Genomic DNA, 12724 nt, shown 5'->3' with positions numbered 1-12724 from the left:
ACGAGACACTCCTCGCATGTATAAACTCAATCTGGCAAGGTGAGGCACCCCTCCCAATCGAATGGAAGACCGCCCTGGTCACCTTCATTCCTAAAGCCGGCAAAACCATAAACACGGACAACCTCCGCCCCATCTCCCTCACGTCTTGTGCGGGAAAGCTGATGGAGACTGTTGTGCGAGACAGGCTGTCCGAGTTTTTGGAAAACCAAAATGTATTCGCAGACACCATGTTCGGGTTCCGCCCGCACCGGTCCGCGCAGGATGTCTTGCTTCAACTAGACCGCGAAATTCTGAATCCCGTCGAATACCCCCTTAATGACAAGGTAGTACTCGCCCTCGATTTGAAGGGGGCTTTCGACAATGTAACACACGACTTAATTCTGACGCATTTCTCCCAAACCAACTGTGGACACAACACGTTTCAGTACATTAGGCAATTTCTCTCCGACCGGCAATCGTATATCCGGATACAAGATGAAGAACACGGCCCCTACCAATTAGGTACGAGAGGTACCCCGCAGGGCGCGGTCCTCTCACCTCTACTATTCAATTTGGCAATGATGAAACTTCCGGCGCAGTTGGAAAGTGTCGAGGGGCATACAGCACGCGCTACATGCCGACGGCATCACCATCTGGGCTAAGCACGGATCGGTAGGGGACATTGAAGCCAACCTGCAGCAAGCGGCGGAGATTGTGGACGCTTACGCCCGCCGCTGCGGCCTTGAATACTCCCCGGCCAAATCGGAATTTGTGCACGTTCGACCCTCGCCGAAGTGCACTACCAAAATCGAACTGTCCCTAGCGAGCGGACCCATCCCAGAACACGCGGAGATCAGAGTACTGCGTCTCTTTATCAATAAACACCGCCGTGACGACACAACACTGGCCAAATTGCGCAAGGTGGGAGACCAGGTGGGCCGCATGATCCGCCGGGTTTCCAATAACCGCGGGGGGTTATGGTGCAAAGATGCCTTGCGGCTGGCGCACGCATTCGTAACCAGTCGAGTCTTGTACTCGACTTCTTACCTCCACCTTCGCAAATGTGACGAGAAAGCCCTTGAGGTGGTTCTCCGTAAGACTTACAGGCGTGCTTTCGATCTCCCGGTCACCACGTCCAACCAGCGCCTCCTGGGCTTGGGGATGGTCAACACCTTCATGGAGCTCCGAGAAGCACACTTGACAAACCACTACACAAGACTCTCAAAGACGCCGTCGGGTCGCCGCCTGCTTGCCCGACTTCACATCCACCATCCAACACTAACGGAAGAGCGCGTGCGCATCCCCGAGATCTGGAGATACGCCCTGCACGTACGCCCTCTTCCGGCCAACATGACACGAGACGACCATAGTGGCCGGCGCCTCGCGCGGGCGGAAGCCTTGGCACGCTACTATGGAAACAAACACGGAGTATTTTACGTGGACGCCACCGGCCCACATCATGGGGGTTGGTACACAGCCGCAGTCGTCCACCAAAACACCGCAGTGAACAGCCTTACGTTCAAAGCTCAAGACATTACTCATGCGGAAGAGGTGGCAATCGCGCTCGCCGCCGCCGATCAGGACTCGCGGGTCATCGTTACCGATTCGCGGGGGTCCTGCAGGAACATAGAAAGGGGCTTTATTCCCTATTTGGCATACCGAATTCTTCAACATAGTAATTATCCCGGGGCTCTCGCGTCCCGCACAATGGTATGGACTCCTGCGCACACGGGTCTCGAGGGCAACGAAGCGGCCGACGCCGCTGCCCGCGCGCTCACTCTCCGGGCATCACCCTCGCCTCCACCCGATGCGGACTCCGACCCTAATCCGGCTTTTGCCTTCAAGGAAATCATCCAGTATTACCAATTCGGCCACGCAATCTTTCCTAAGCCCTGCAAGGGCCTCACGAAGGCGGAGGAACACTTACTCCTTCGCCTTTATACTAAAACACTTCTGTGCCCGGCAGTAATCAAACATTTCGACCCTGCGTGCACAGGGGAGTGCCCGCACTGCAGGGAAAAGTCTTCAGACATTTACCACATGGTGTGGGCATGCTAATCAACTCCGCATCTTCCCCTATCCCCAACCCTGCCCGGGAGGACTGGGAGGCGGCCCTGCTCGGCTGCTCTGACCTGGCGAGCCAAAAGGCCCTGGTCGGGCGCGCCCGAGCAGCAGCTACCGCCAATGGGCTGCTGTAATGAGCAGCCCACCTAGCATATGTAAGGAACGGACCCTTAAGGACCGCTCCACTAGCTCCCTGTATATATTTTGAAAATAAAGTTTTCAGTCAGTCAGTCTGTCTTAGGCTGGCGCTTCTACACCGAGCTGCCAGGTATGGCGCGTTGGCAGGAGGCGACCTCGAGTGACGGCTATAGACACCGGGCTCTCTAGGTCGTGGCGCAGCCTCGGTACTCAATCTTGCCGTCTTCCGACCGCCTCGTCCCTTACCTCCGATAATAATAATAATAATAATAATAATAATAATAATAATAATAATAATAATAATAATAATAATAATAATAATAATAATAATAATAATAATAATAATAATAATAATAATAATTGGTTTTTGGGAAAAGGAAATGGCCGAGTATCTGTCTCATATATGGTTGGACACCTGAACCGCGCCGTAAGGGAAGTGATAAAGGAGGGAGTGAAAGATGAAAGGAAGAAAAAGGTGCCGTAGTGGAGGGCTCCGGAATAATTTCGACCTCCTGGGTATCTTTAACGTGCACTGGCATCGCACAGCACACGGGCGCCTTAGCGTTTCGCCTCCATAAAAACGCTGCCCTTACCTCCGATCGTTCTCGCATTCCTGCCGTCGGCTGCTGCTTTCAAAACCTCGGTTTCTTTGTTCCCTCGCCCCTCCTTCGCAATGCATAGCCGCTCGCCGCTGTCTGCCTTCATCTGTGCGGCCGTCGGACGCTGCATTTGTCAAGTCTCCCTTCCATCCCCGATAGGGAATGACTGGGCCTGTTAAGCCCCATACGAATGGAGTAATCGGCGGGTTAGAAAATGTGGCACCATGTGGCGCCACCTTCTGGGCCCTTCTATCGCGCTGTTTTCAGCCATGTCCAAATATGGGAATCGCTTTTAGGGGACACGATGCCAGGATGGCGCTTTAGCAGCTTCCAGAAGAAGTTACTGACCGGGGTCTGCCCCATGCACGAAGCGTCCGAAAGTCATTGATTTGATAATTGTTAAGAAGGCGGTCTTGCATATAATATATAACCGCGAGCTTTAGTACGAGTTAGAATATAATGCGCAAAAATGTACGATGTACGCCATCTCCAGCTACGTACAGTACTTACTCCTTGGGACTTGCATCTCAACGGCTGCGGAATACTCCTTTTGCGTTACCTTTCCAGGCTGTCAGCATAAGTGGAGGCGCGATAAAACTCTCCGCCAAAGCATGCGCGCAACCTATGAAAAATACTTCGCGTGCAAGACCGCGGAGTGCCTCACTTTGAGGTTCCACTTTCCATTTATGAAGCCACGAATACGAAAGGCCAGACTGTTATTTACTCCATGTTCATTCCGCGACTGGGCTCCAATGCGGCGAAACTAATGTAAGATGTGCGAAATAATTTTGATTTTCAATACGCTGTAGAGCAGAGGAAACAAGGCGACAATGAGAGGTGAGCTGGTGGCAGCAAGGCACCCACATGTTTGAGCCTTCCGAAGTCCCACTGAGTCAGCGCCTTCTGTTGCCAGGGAGGCGAACATTTTAGTCGAAGAAGGCAGCTGGGCTTTATGTTAACAGAGGCATTGTTTCGATCCGGCACTAAATGTCTGCCCGGGCAGATGCGGTCTGGCGGTTAATCCTTTCTCTTTGGACGTTGTACGTTGACCTGAGGTTAGCTGGTTGTTATTGTTGCATTCTAGTGGTCACTTTTCTAGCTGCAGAAGTTGCACTTAACCAGCTGCGCACTGTCTTGTACGTTCGTGCTCCTGTTTTGATGAGGAGTGGGCGAAGGAATGCGGAGATGTTAACGAGGAGACGGTTCCAATTAGCATTAGAAATCACCGTGCATATGCAACTGTCTTCTCAATTCAAGGCAGCTGGCTGCGTGTTAATAGTTTTTTTTCTCGTTCCTTTTCGTTTCATTCGTGCCCCAAATAACCCCTTTTTAAAATCACTCCTCATTCCGCACACTTAATTGCGCGTCTGCACTTTTCCTTCCTCGTAATGACACTAATATTTTCCCTCTAAACTGCGGAAGTCTTCATGGAGGTTTTTTTTCCTTAACCAGACATCTATTCTCTAATGTTCTATTCTGTACTTATGCTGCATGCCTTGAGAAGAACAGCGCAGCAACATCGCGCACATGTGCAAGGGTTCTTTAGACATACATTTCCCGGTGGCATGATCTTAAAGCATCAGCGAAAGCAACTGCCCTGAACGTTTCCGCCGTAGACGTGCTCATGTGTCTAGACTTTTTACACACGAATAGATAATCTGCTTGTAGAAAGAAAGCACAAGGTTTCCAAACACGCCTGTCATTTACTGCTCGGAACGCGTCGCGCATTCTGAAGGAAGAGCTCTCTGGGCAGTCGCTCCTGTATCAATTATGGTCAAATAGGGTAATCCGCCCAGGTGGAGTAGATTTGGCGGAGTAGATTCATCCTAGTCCCCGGGCCAGGACGAATTTTTTTCTTTAACCACAAAGCTTCTGAGAAAGATGTGTAGCCTTCCTTTGAGGTCGTATGGCTGCGCTTGGGTGGATGCCAATGAGTAATTACTTCCTTATTACTGTATCAGTTATGTCCGGGGCAATCAGGAAACACAGAAATCGGACTGCGCAAGCTGTCTGCGCTCTCCGCAAAATATTACTGATAGAGCTGTGGGAGGCGCCAGGGGCCACCGATTTCCAAGCGCCGAACGGCGCACCTAAAAGCGACGGGTAATCACACCACTTCTATATATCAGGGATGGGGCATGCAAGAAAGGTTGGGGAGCAGGAAAATATGCGTTCTGGAGCAGCGAATGCGGGTTCTGCAGCAGCCGTGGAGCATTAATTTATCTGTTCGGAAGAGTGCGGTAAGTATTTTGGAGAAACTCAAGAGCGTGAACACAGTCAACAATTGTTAAAACATATTTGCAGGTCTCAAAACTCCAGTAGTTGTGTTTGTTGCTGTGGTCCGCAAATCACGCCGCATACGATCTCGGGAACCAACTTCAGCGCTCAAGTGCAGCAAAGCATGCTTTTCGCCATCGCTCAGTACCGCCACTGTGCTTCACGCGAGTCTGGTTGACGCATGCTGCATACACTCCCAGCTGTGAAGCTGTCTGAGGAAAAAAATCTGTTTCTGAGGCCAATGATTCCACAGCACGCCGAGTGGAGAAACATGCAGATTGGAGTCTGTGGCTTCGATTCATGACTCAGCTGTGTTTGCTCAGGGTGAGAACGTTGGAGTGTACTAATATCAATTATTTGGTTCCAAAGTGATTCGAATATTTCCGCATAATTCTAATATAAACGCTGGTGGCCTAAAGTAAAAAAGGACGTGCTTTCCATAAAACACAGCCACGGAAAGGAACGGGTGTGCTGTGCACAAAATCATAATTTATGTCCGTAAGGCCCCTACTAGAGAATAGAAAGGTTGAGGGGAACTCATAATTTAGTAGTATTAGTAGTAGTAGTAGTAGTGGGAGTGGTGGTAGTAGTAGTGGCAGTAGTAGTAGTAGTGGTGGTAGCGGTAGTGGTAGCGGTGGCGGTGATGGTGGTAGTAGTAGCAGTAGTGGCAGCGGTAATGGTAGTAGTAGAGGTAGCAGCGGCAGTGGTAGCGGTGATGGTGATAGTAGTAGTAGTGGTAGTAGTGGCGGTAGTAGTAATAGTGGTAGTAGTAGTGTTAGTAGTAGTGTTAGTAGTAGTGTTAGTAGTAGTATAGCAGTAGTAGTAGTAAACTAGTTTCGCAGGCTAAGAACCGGAATACAATTCGTAGTATATCATTACTTTGTTCAGTGAAAAAGTTCAACAATAATTTGCACATACTTGAAACCGCGAAATGCGGGACAAAAGAAGGAGGCAACGCAATCGCTGAATGACAAATGGCGGATCAGCGCTTGTCACCTTCTTTTGTCCCGTCTTCCGTGCTGTTTAAAGTATGAACCTTCACCAACAAACCCAGTTCGCCACGCTTGTGCATTAATTTGTACCTGATGATTATTATGGATTTTTATGGCGCAAGAGCATATATGGCCAAAGAGCGCCATGGCACAAGGTATTATTTGATTACTGAAAGTGGAGTCAAAGACCCGTTTTCCAAGAAAGCCCCAAAGAAGCCGAGCACCAGGCCAGGGGAAAGCTTGTAACCATTTTGTCACCGGTGAGTACCCGACGGCACTGGGGATTGAACCCCGCACCTCCCACATGCGAGGCGGATGCTCAATAACGCGGCCGCCGCTGCGGTGATAATTTGTACGTTGTGCGGCTCAGAAACATCGACATTTATCGGCTATAATAAAATGCAGCTCGAATGTTATAGCTGACGATTGTGAGGGTGAGGGTGAGTGAGGCTTGAAGAGATGAGCGCAAAGGCGAAAAAGGACGAGCAAATTTTAGGATGTGAGGGTGCGGGAGTTCAAAGAATTTATTGTTGAGGATGAGGGGAAAGGCGAAAATGAGGGCATTTGCCCCCCTCTGCCCCAGAGTACACACAACACTTTCTCGACGCGTGCACTCCACTCAGGACAGCAGCCTCTTTTCGTCTCGCATGGAAGAGGGTGAAGATCAATGACAAAACAAACGCCCCGCAACGCGTTGGCGTTGTCCAGGCCTAGTGAAAGCCGTGATCCTGCGTGAAGCGGACGGAGGAGCGAATGCGGGCCGCCTGGGATGAGCCGCAGGATTTTCTTAGCCAAGAGCAGCGTGTAAGACCAAGGGTATGCAAAAACCGGATCCCCGCTACTTGCCGTAGGCGCCAGCGGCCTCCCGTCGTTAGACGAAGGGAAGAGGACGCCTCTTTTCCTCTCGACGGGCCGTCCTGGCAGCGGCGCGTGCTCCGTGAACGTGTTTGCGACATTGTGCTTCTATGGGTGCACTCGCACGTTGGTGTCGCGGGAAGCGAGGCCGCTGACCACTTCTCCAAAGACGCGCACAGGTATGCGGTCTCGCTGACAGAAGCAGTGACTGTTTTCGACGCGGCGGGAGACATTATCCGCCGGAACCCTGCACTGCGCCTTCCAGACAGGCGCGTCGGGCCGGGAAATCCGCCTCGGCCGATTGCCTTTCAAGAGTACGACTGCTCAGCAGTGCGGATCCTGTGCTTCGCCATTGCATTGGGTGCGGGTGGAGTGCCAAGCACGGCCACCGCCTCTGAGGCGTGGGCGACGCCCGACACATGGACTGTGGCAAAACAGAGATGGTTAATCACCTCTTGTATGAGTGCCCGGCTTTCGTGCTTGAGCGTAGCACTCGGCTCCGTTGTTATAAAGGGAGCTTGGCCTCCCTGGTACTTCGGCCGGGTAGCTCTTATTCTCATAGACCTGAGACCCCAAAGAGCACCGCACCTGTGGACATTACGTTTACTTCGTCGAAGAAGTGTAGGCGTTTAGTGTGAACCGTGCTGTGCCTACCACCCCACTTAAGTGAGTGCTGTGCGTGTGAAGTGCGCTTAGCGAGTCGGTTGTGCGCGCACCCCGCGCGGGTTGGCCGTACTTTGCAAACGCATCCTGACTTCTACTTCTTCAGTGAATGCTGGAAGGATGGAAAGAGGAAGACACGGGCCTGTCTACTGGAGGGCTAGCCGCCACGTCCACTGCCAGCGTCCACTGCGAGCCCTTTAATCATCCACCCGCGCAGCACAACGAAGCTAATCTCCTCTTGGGCACAGTGGCGCGCACTGCGCAACTTTCCTTTCCAGTTTCATTGAATAATAAACAGTCACTTCTCTCCGCGTTGTTCTCCACCGCACTCCTGCACGGGGTCAAACGAGCGTAGAAGTCCCGGCGGCCCCAACGCAAACGCTGACAGTCTCGTCCGTCAGATGCAACTTCAATACGCTTCGCCCAGTTAGTCCCTTCACTCGGACAACCACAGCAGCCACACTACGCGGACAACGGCGAAGCGCTTGCATCGCTGACTGGAGAGACGCAGTGTGGCCAGCGTCGGCGCCACTAGTGGTGGTATTGGCGTGCTGTGCCCGGCGTGCGCCACTCGTCTTGACCGGTCGCCACGCTATGTGACAATCGAATAGCAGCGCATCGGTCAGTCGCTACTTGCGTGTCCTTCTTTGCAGGTCTTTGCCCAAGTGGTTGGTCGGCTGCTGCTGCTCTGCTGGCGAATTTTCCACGGAACGCAAATTACGCCGAGAAGGAGACGGGCTCCTACGTGACAAGGCACTAAGTACGGGTGTCACTCTGTACGCAGCCTGCGGGGAAGGCGAGTCTCCGAGCCAACCACACGCCGGCGTTAACTGTGTGCAATCATCGACCCGTTCAGCAGCATGTCGCAGTCTAGGGAGCTCGGACGAAATGGGCGGACGCCGACCTCTTTAGAGATTATTTATTATTTCCAAGCATAAAAGACACTGCACTACGCGCCGGAAGATTGTTGAATCCATAAGAACAATAGGTAGGAGGCTTACCGTGGCTGTCGGTCGTCGTACGAGTCACGGGCAGGGGTGATGGCCAGGGGCAGGTGAAGCGGGCTCCTAGGCGGTCAGAGGCTAGAGAGAGAGAGGCCCTTTCCGCCAAATCGGTGCATTTTATAACACCTTCCAATTGCTCTTAGGAGTGGCATTCCTTGGAAGAAAAAAACTCAGGAGGGTGCTTCGGACGATAACATTGAAGCCTAGTGATAAAAAGTAAAAAGGAGACAGTCGGTATTCTCCTTTTCCCCTGAGCCCCTGAAGTGAACGACCAGAGAGCCACCGCCGGCGTTGCGGTGGCATCCAGAAGTGGGAGGAGAAGGAGGTGTGCCCTCCTCCATTCCCAATTGAAGCGCAGTTTGCCTTGTGCAGGGTCGTGATACGTAGCGTGTCCGCTCACCTCCGCTTTCAGGGTGGGGACACCCTTTCTACCAACCCGCGCCACCGTTTCCCCCCTCGCGGCACCATGTTGGGTCCCAGCGCCGGTTGCGTACTGCGCCCTATGGTTATGCAAGGCCGGTCTCGAAGGTGTTTTCTACGTGGTTGCGTGGCGACTGCAATAATGCGGCTCAATTGGAAATTTGCACTAATAGCTGTTTCACTCGTCGCAGTAATGCTCTGGATGTTTTGAGGGTGTTTTACGCATGATTCAGTCGGTACTACTACACGGCAATCGAAAAGTTATAAGGGACTGCTGTACTTCACAGTCACTGTCTGCACTGTGAGAGAACAGAAGTCATTCGGTATTCCAGTATCAGGGTCGCCGAGTTCCGCAGAATTATGTTGAATTTGTTGTTCGAACGTAAGCGCTTTGCGCAGGGCCCCAAATTTGTCGCGTGTGCCTGAACTGCGGAGGGTGACCTGACAAATATTACTATTTTTGGGCAGTTAACACACGTTCGTCTAAGAATCATTGAGATTCCCTTTTCTTATTACTGCACCAGACGTGCAGTAGTGCACGAAATAACGGGAAATTTCTCTTCCAAATGGTCCGTCGCCGCACTGCTCTTGGGTGAACAACAGCCCACACTATAAAAGGACAGCGGCTACTACACTTTGCTGGGGACAGCGCGTACAGAAAAAAAGTGGGATTAGCAGGTGAAGTTAAACGGCTGGAAACCAAAAGAAAACTCCAATATATGCGAGGTAAGACATGCGAAACGGTTTCATTGCAGAACAGTTTGTGTGGGAGCGGGGGTATAACGCAGAAATTTAACTTTGCATCCACATAATTACTGAAATTAACAGCCATCAAAGGCGAATTCTCGCACTTGATTTCATAGCGGACGAGCAGCTGTCTGATTGGCAGCCTTTGGCGAATATGCAGCGGCAGCTGGAAATAAGTAACGCTGATTATTGAAACAGTAGTTGAAATCAATATCCGATTCAACATATCGTACTGGAGTATGAATGTAACGACTGTCCACAAGGCGCTTAGTTCCTCGGCATATCAGCTGCGAAACATGGTATACTTCAACGTAACTAGCTCCGATTCACTGTTCAAACGATCTCTGGTACCACCCTGTCTTGACCGAACACAAAATTTGCGCAATTCCACGTGGGGGCGGAAGTTTTCTCTTCGTAACGGTCCGTCAGCGCATGGAACTCAATGTTGCTGAACGGACGGAAGAGTGGGACCCGCCTTGTCGCGTTCACACGCCTACCACCGGCTGGCGACGAAGATGAGGTACGCTGTATCCCGCAGTGGTGCACTGATGCGTTAACCCTGTCAGCGCATTTTCCCACGTGTGCAGGCGAATTTGGATAACGATTGTTTACTGGCCTTCTGAGCCCATTCGCTCAGGGGAAAACTCGCAGCAGCAACAAGTGTCATCTCATGAATGCAGCAGTACGCTTCCAGCCATCCTAGCCGTTTTTTATCGGAAGAGAAGCCATGCAACAGGCCAGGGACACTTTTTCCCTTAGAACAAACTGGGCGGTTGCCAGCTATACCACTTGAAACCGAGGACAGTACTCACCGCATACGAGGCAGCTGCTGGGCCGAAATAGGTCATCGCAACAGAGATTCGGTCATTGAGCGACACTCCGCGCTCTTTTATTTATTTAATGTAATAATTGATTTTAGGGGAAAGGAAATGGCGCAGTATCTGTCTCATATCTTTGGACACCTGAACTGCGCCGTAAGGGAAGGGATAAAGGAGGGAGTGAAAGAAGAAAGGAAGAAAGAGGTGCCGCAGTGGAGGGCTCCGGAATAATTTCGACCACCTGGGGATCTTTAACGTGCACTGACATCGCACAGCACACGGGCGCCTTAGCGTTTTTCCACCATAAAAACGCAGCCGTCACGGTCGGGTTCGAGCCCGGGAACTCCGTATCAGTAGTCGAGTGCCCTAACCACTGAGCCACCGCGGAGGGTTTATTTATTTGTTTATTTATTTATTCATTCATTTATACTTTGATTACAGGAGGGCGTTAGAGAAGACAACTGTGTGACATTACATGTCAGTACAGTGAGGAAAAATAACGAAATTGCATTAAGGCCTCGTTGATGACCATTTTAATACTAGCGACTTGTGGGATGGAGACTGAAGGCAGGAAGTTGCTTCCAGTCAATGCAAGTTCTCGGAATATTCTCGCAACAAGATGGCACATGTGCATTGAGTTTGTTTGACATTGCAATCGCTGTAATTTCTGCTAATGGCTACCAGGCGCGCCTTGTAAACAGTGTAACCTCCTATGTGCTGCTTATGAGAATTTCATTGCCACGTTCAGTGCAAGCGGAAATCATCAGCACAAAACACTGGGCTGCATACCGCTGAACATCTGCGTCGACATCTTGTTTCTGATGAGCTCAAAATGCTGCCCCACTGACTGCTTATGTATAGTTGTTATCCAGCAGTGTGATGAATTGGTGCGGTGCATGTTTGAAGGACAAGGAAGTAAAAAAAAAGAAAGTTGTGCGAGTTTAACTAGTCCTCCTTCCTTACTCATTCTTTGAGTGTCGGTAGTCTTTTCAATCGATTATGCGTGTAGAAAGGGTTATAGCTTAAAGGACCATGGAAAAAATGCTTCGAATAGAAGATGTTCTCACGGTTTGCTTGCTCACATTTCATTTTTTTTCATAACGGCGCTTTATACCGGTCACTTTGTCTCGAGTGGTTCATTTATGTTCAAGACAGTAGGAAGCGCGAATTGAAGACTCTAGCAGCTGCTTGTGTTGATACAACTAGAAAATAAAGAAGCTTTACTGAGAGTTCAGATGGGCAGCCCAGACGCCCTCAGAGCATTCTGATGCAAATGCGTCATTGGAGGTGAGAAAAAATAAAGTTTCTATATAAAAAAAATCAGGAGAAAACAAGAGCGGCAAAAATATTGCTGATAATGTGTAACGAAAAATGGACGCATTGTATAATTTCCAGAAATGTTCCGAAGCTTTGAGCACCTCCCCTCTATCAGGCGTGTCGCTGAGCTTTACGCAGAAGCCTACAAGTTAGGTGTCTAGCGTATAACACGAGAAATAAATATTTTTTGATTATCCACTTTGCTGGAATGCAGTTGGCAGACACGCGCATTGCTTTGTCAACGAGCCTGTTTTTTTTTTTTCAATTATGAAAGGTGCGGTTTATTCGAATCGTTTAAGTGAAGCATTAACGCGTTTGTTTTTCAGTATGTGACGCTCGTATTGCGATAAGCCAGGCGAAGTCTCTGTTTGCAGATGTCTCCGCATGATTGTTTCTGAATAGTACTGTTGCGGCAGTACCAGTTGACTGGGCAGTAGAACGGAAGTTCAGCATCCCCAGCACCGTTGTTCTACCTGATCATCTTGTTTGCTTATGAGTGAAATGCAGCCAAGCGTCTTGTTTCTGAAGCTTCTTTCGCTGCTCCTCATTTAGCCCCGTGTAGAGAATTGAGGGTTTCGACACTTGTATCCGATATTTCCTAGGCCCCTAATTCCTCCCTCGAAGGCTTGCATTGTGCCGAATTTGTGCATCGGAAACCTTGTTCCCGTTTAGACAGCCGTATGCACGGCATTCTGTACCTCGCACTTCATACAACACCTTTTCAGACTGTAAAACCTGAAAAATAAGAGGAAAAGCGTGCTGTAGCTTGGTTCGCACCGACGCTCTCTTCCTCGCTTACCAGCGTCTTTTCTTGCGGGGTTTCAGCAATGGGCTCGCCTCAAGTTTGCCTT

The 12724-nt window shown here is 50.4% G+C and overlaps 1 pseudogene; it reads left to right on the top strand.

Moving 5' to 3' along the window:
• Nucleotides 1-291: 291 nt before the first annotated feature.
• LOC144093588 (uncharacterized) lies at nt 292-2253 on the top strand (annotated as a pseudogene).
• The last annotated feature ends 10471 nt before the right edge of the window (nt 2254-12724 follow it).

Source organism: Amblyomma americanum, chromosome 6 (genome assembly GCF_052857255.1).
Source record: "Amblyomma americanum isolate KBUSLIRL-KWMA chromosome 6, ASM5285725v1, whole genome shotgun sequence".
Lineage (NCBI taxonomy): Eukaryota > Metazoa > Arthropoda > Arachnida > Ixodida > Ixodidae > Amblyomma > Amblyomma americanum.
This window is presented reverse-complemented; position numbering and strand designations above follow the sequence as displayed.